The 6,000-nt window shown below is 51.0% G+C and overlaps 1 protein-coding gene across 1 annotated transcript in view; it reads right to left on the reverse strand.

Moving 5' to 3' along the window:
* Positions 1–4,746, reverse strand: part of ZNF395 (zinc finger protein 395) — a 75,984-nt gene extending 71,238 nt beyond the window's left edge. Inside the window, exon 1 of the mRNA XM_078649913.1 lies at positions 4,445–4,746. The gene's annotated coding sequence lies outside the window, so the exon portion shown is untranslated. The remainder of the gene's footprint in view (positions 1–4,444) is intronic.
* Positions 4,747–6,000: the final 1,254 nt, after the last annotated feature.

A 6,000-nucleotide genomic window follows, 5' to 3' on the forward strand; every position in this document is an offset into this window, starting at 1 on the left:
TCACAGAACCGTACACATGGCCCAATCTGTCGAAGTGGAAAGAAAATTATCCAAAGGTATTTGGAGGCACAGTGGGAAAACTGGAGAGATTCCAACACAAAATTATACTCAAGAACGACGCCAGTCCTGTAGCCCACAAGGTTAGGAATGTACCGATAGCGGTGAGAGAGGCAGTCCAAACAGAACTTCAAGACTTGGAAAGGAAAGGGATAATTGAACCCATTACCTGTGCGGAATGGCTCGCACCGCTGGTGGTAGTCATGAAGCCCAACGGAAAGGTCAGGCTTTGTGTTGACTTGAGGGAGCTAAACAAGAACATTGTCGTGGAAAAATTCCCCCTCCCAAGAATAGAGGAAATGTTGGCGAGAACCAGAGGGGTCAAATGGTACTCCACCATCGATTTGACCTCCGCTTACCACCAAATAGAATTGCACCCGGATAGCAGAAAACTCACTTCATTCATCACCCCATTTGGCTGCTACCAGTTCCGCCGCATGCCGTTTGGACTGGCCTCAGCAGCCGCCGTGTTCCAGAAGTTAATGCACCAGCTGTTTAGGGACATGACGGGCATTCAATATTTCCAGGATGACATTCTGGTGATGGGGCAAGACAAAATGGACCACGATCAGAAGCTGGGAAAGGTGCTAAAAACCCTGGAAATCAAAGGCCTCACAGCTGAGTGGACAAAATGCCGACTGGGCCTGGAGTCAGTGACCTATCTAGGCCATGAAATTGGGGCACAAGGCATCACACCTAAAGCAGAAAATGTGAAGGCAATCGCTGAAGCTCCACCCCCCACCAACAAAGAGGAGGTTAGATCATTCCTGGGCATGGCGGAGTACTACAGTAAATTTGTGGTACACTTTGCTTCCAAGACACACCACATGAGGATGCTGACCAGGGAGAACACCAGTTTCCAATGGACACCAGAGGCTCAAAGTGAGTTTGACACAATCAAGAAGAACGTCACGGGAGCAGTGCCGCTAAAAGGATATGATCCACAGGGCGCCACGGTGCTCACAACTGACGCCAGTGATAAAGGCTTGGGTGCAGTGCTTATGCAAGATCGTGGACAGGGGCAGATGGAGACGATCAGTTTTGCATCCCGGACATTAACGGCCACTGAAAGCAAATACAGTGTAATTGAAAAGGAGATGTTGGCCGTGGTGTGGGCCACATCGAGATTCAGGCAGTTCCTCTGGGGGACCCGATTCCTGCTCAGGACAGACCATAAGCCCTTGGTGAAGGTGCTAACATCTAGTGGACACGCTAATGCCACTCCCAGAATATCCAAGATGACATTGAAACTACTTGAATTCAGGTATGATGTGGAGTACATTCCAGGAAATCGGAACCGAGTAGCAGACTACCTGAGCAGGGCAGCGGCCATGGAGCCAGGCGAAGAAGACCCCACTAACCAAGGCGAATTGGTAGCCCTAGTAGAGGATCAGGAGAAGATCATCAGCTACCAGGAGTGGACAGATGAATACGAGGAGGACAGTGTCATGAAGGAAGTAAAAATGTACATCATCAAGGGCTGGCCAGATAAACGACACGTGAGTGAACACATCAAGCCATACTATGAAGTGAGAGAAGAATTGTCGGTAGGGGACAGAGGAGTGTTTGTATATAGAGGAGCCAAAGTGATCCCCCCAAGGAACCTGATCACCAAGTTACTGGACATGTTACATGAGGGCCACCTCGGCATCGGAAAATTGAAATTAAGAGCAAAACAAAACTACTGGTGGCCCGGCATGGACATAAGAGCAGAGAGGCATGTCAGAGTGTCCACAGTGCCAAGGAGCTGACAAGACGCTCAAACCCCTGCGTCCTGCATTAGGACAGTTCGAAATTCCGCAGAACCCGTGGGAGGAGTTATCCATAGACATATTAGGACCCATTCTTGATGACCAGGGCACTCAGAAATATGTATGTGTCCTCATGGATCGATACTCCAAGTGGCCGGAAGTGAAGGTGGACGAGACCATGGACACGGAGAACATTCTAAAATTCTTGTCGGACACGTTCGTGAGAGAGGGTATCCCCAAGGCCATCCTCAGTGACAATGGCCCCCAATTCACGTCCGAAAGGTGGAACCAATTCATGCAGAGGAACGGCATCACGAGCAGACACACAGCCATCTACCATCCAGCTGGGAACGGCTTGGTGGAACGTTTTAACAGGGTGGTGATGGGTGCCGTACAAGCTGCGATTTCAGGCAACAAGGATTGGGAGAAAGCCATAGAGAACATGGTATGGGCCTACAGGATAACTCCAACTGGAACCGGATACAGCCCATTCCAGATTTTGAGAGGGCGTGAGCCCTTCACCCATGACAACCGGGTTTGGAAGGAGAAAGTTATCACCAGTGAGTGGTCTCCAGCGGTGGTACGTGCCAACCTGGAAAAGGCACAGTCCATCTATACCAACCACTACAACAAACGGAAGAATGTGAAAGGAACAAGATTGGAACAGGGCGAGTGGGTCAGAGTAAAGTTGGCAACGTTACAGAAGAAAGGTGACAGTAAATACAGCAGGCCCATGCAAGTCAAGGAAGTATATGATCGGGCGGCCCTGCTGAGTGATGGAAATGTGTGGTCCCAAGACCGCATGGCCAAGTGCAACAAGATCCTGCAATGGAAGCAATTTGGAGACGACTGGGAAGATAGGGATGAACCGAACATTGAGATGGATCAAGACACCGGTGAGCAGCATGGAGGAGGAAATGCTAGAGATGAACGGACAGAGGAGAGGAGAGTGAATGGTCACCAAGAAACAGATATGGACTTACAAAGGAGGAACACAGAAGAGGCTGCCGCTGGGCTGAGAGAGGAAAGTAGCGAGGAGGTGCAGAGCCAAGGCCCCCCGGAGAACCCCGCCAGGGTGACCAGGAGTGGTAGGTCTGTGATGAGGCCCTCCAGGTTTCGAGATTACGATATGGACAGAGAACTGTAAGTGACTTTATTGTTGTTTGGAAAAAGGGGAGATATGTAGTGGCGCTTACTAGTTGATGCACGTCATGACGTGACGTGCGGCGGCCATCTTAGGAGATGCGCGCGTATCCAGGATTGGAGGCGCGAGTTCCGAGAGAGACACAGCGCCGGCTCGGCGCTCTTCAGTTAAGCAATTGTAAGAAATAAAGAAACGTACCACCTTACAACTGGGTCATCGATTTATTAGAAAGTAGCAACATTACATGCAGTACCATGCCTGGCCGAATAGCAGTTACTTTCCCCGTCCAAAGACACTAAGTTGGAAAACGGCCCCACGTTACTAAACTCAGAAGCGGCACTACACTAAGGCGACACACCCACCTAGGAAAGCAAACACGTTTAAACACTCTGGGTGGCTTCGATGCATATTTTGCTTAAATAGCCAACGCAGTCGCACACATTTAAAAGGTCCATTAAAACAGATGCCAAGGGATCATTTATGTTGGAAAATTAAACAACTTTCAAGTTTTATTTTTTTGAGGAATTCCTGGCTTTCAAATGTGCAAGCACCCCATTGACCCGTGGGCATCGGACAACCCGTTTCCGCCCCTGGGCATAATGCATTCCCTCTCTCCTGGGGTAGCATCCGCGCCCCCGCTCTGCCCAGGCTGGGGGCTACAGGAGCCCGCTCTACCCAGCAGAGTGCACGGTGGAGGTGGGTGTGTCTGCCGCTCGCCGGTTCAGGACATGCCCGCCCGCCCGCCTGCCTTCGATCGGAAGCGCCAGCTCCGGGAGGAGGGGTTTCACGCGGACGGGAGGGGGTTCCCCGAAGCCGCGATAAAAAAAAATAATAATAAAAAAAATGTCTCTTGCAGCCAGCTCAGCGCCGAGAGCGGTGCCAAACATATGCAGGCGCTGCGCCCGGCCCGCCTGCACGCACACGGTTAACAAGACTGGGGGCGGTGCAATGCCGGCGCCCACTCCTGCTGCCCCGGGGCGCTGCACGCCCCCAGAAAACGTAAAGTAGGACACCGCAAGAAAACGCACACGTACCGTCCCCCACGTCCTCGCCGTGCACAGTGTGCGTAAACAAGCCGGCGGTCACCACTGCATGCAGAGACCCCCCTGGCCGACTTGTGCAAACCGGCTTCGGCTGGCTCCTGGGGACTACCTGTCAGAGAGTGCCGGCCTGCAGCTGTCACGTACTGCACGCACCTCCCGTCCATGCGTACACTGCTAACATTACACGCGCTTCCACGCACTATTACTGCCTCAATTCACATATGTGCAAATAAAGCGCCTTGATTCGCACAGAAAAGGCCCCCCCCCCATCTACGCAGCTGTTCTTGTGAGGGGACGCTTCGTCGTTGATCATCGACTGCTTGCAAAACAATCGCGCGCCGGGTGCAACAGAACGTGCAAATATAAACAAGCATGCATTCGCAACAGCATTGCAACTCCTCTCATTTTTGTAAAAACAGCCTTTTCCGTGCTTTTCTGCAGCCTCCTACCTGCTTTCCCCGGCGCTTGCTCTCCGGTCCGGTAGAATGTAAACACACCCCCGAGCTTGTTTTGAAATTGTTTTTTTCTCCCCCTCACACACCCCCTCTTGGCTCGCGCTCCCTGTTTCCAGCTCCAAAAGCCTCCCCGTGGAAAGTACACACAACCTCACGTAGGGCTGCAGCCCAGACCAGGCGTGGATCCCCGCTGGATGCAGCCCCCTGGAAGCCTAATCCACAGCCAGGATGCATGCATAAAATGCAAGTGGGCGCCTTGATGCAGCCTCACTGCTAGTAGTGCACAGACGGGCTGTGCATATTGCACAAGGCATGCTTGTGCAAAAGCCGGGTGTCTCTTGCTGAAGCCGGTTCCTGGAGGCGATCCTGTGCCTGGTTTTGCCTCCCCCTGCTGGTGATAATATATCTCTATTCATTGGGCTTCCTTCGTCCCTCCTCCTTCCCCTGGCTGACGCTACCGGCCCGGTTAAAGCTCTCTCCATTAGTTGTAAACAAGTTTCCCACATGCCCTGGCCCTTTCCCCGCCCACTGCTGAATGATTGGCTGACAGTCTGCTATTTGCATACACGCCCCCAGCCACACACATTGAACACACGGCGGGTAGCAGAGGTCTCTCTTTTATGTTTATGGCTTACATACATCGGGCAATACAGACGGCCATGATATGGAGGAATAATGTATAGCTTTATTTCAAGCAAGCAGATGTATTATTGCAATTGAATGACAGTTAAATACAAAGTGTCCCATTTTCTTCTGTAGATTTTTACGTTGGAAATGACCACTTTTTTTGTTTGTTTCAAAAACCTTTATTGAATCATTGTACGGTACATCAGTGCAATATACAGTCAGCGAATCATAAGTTGCATTACATTGCAAGTATTCACCACCTTCCCGTGACAATATAATCATAACATCAACTCTCTCCCACCCCCCCCCCCAGAGTGTCCCCCCATACCAGTGGAAAAGTCTTTCAGCACAGTCCAGTTCGTAACCAATAGAGTATGTCGACGTGCGGTGCAAATAACAAACTATACTGCAGTATAAATGGACTTAGGTAAGACAATGCGTTAGAGCACACCCGTAATCAAGCGTCCCCCATTTCACCTTCGACCCCCCTCCCCACATACCTATAAGTAACTGGCAGAACGCCTCAAATAGTATTAACACCCCCCTGACAATAAAATGCATAGAACTTTTACTCCTCCATTCTCACTTGAGAGGGCCTGATCCCAGGTTCGGTATTGTCTCCTGTCGCCGTATCAGTTCTCGCCACCTCCCCCTCAACATCTTCTTCCTGCGATAGTAAGTAGGAGGTGAGTGGGCCCCAAATATCCTTCGGGCGTGACTTAATGGGTAACATTTCTGCATAGTAGCCCAGATTGTCTTGCCATGTGGTCATGGTGTGAACCCAGCATTTAAATTTGGGAGCACGTCCCCTTCCCCAATGACAAGCCACATGACATTTCGCTAGAAGCAGTCCCATAGCTAGGAACTTTTTGTGTGGTGTGTTAATGTCCTGGGACGGCCCTAAAAGAGCCATGAGTGGGCAT

This window comes from Lissotriton helveticus, chromosome 6 (genome assembly GCF_964261635.1).
Source record: "Lissotriton helveticus chromosome 6, aLisHel1.1, whole genome shotgun sequence".
NCBI classification, from domain to species: Eukaryota; Metazoa; Chordata; class Amphibia; order Caudata; family Salamandridae; genus Lissotriton; species Lissotriton helveticus.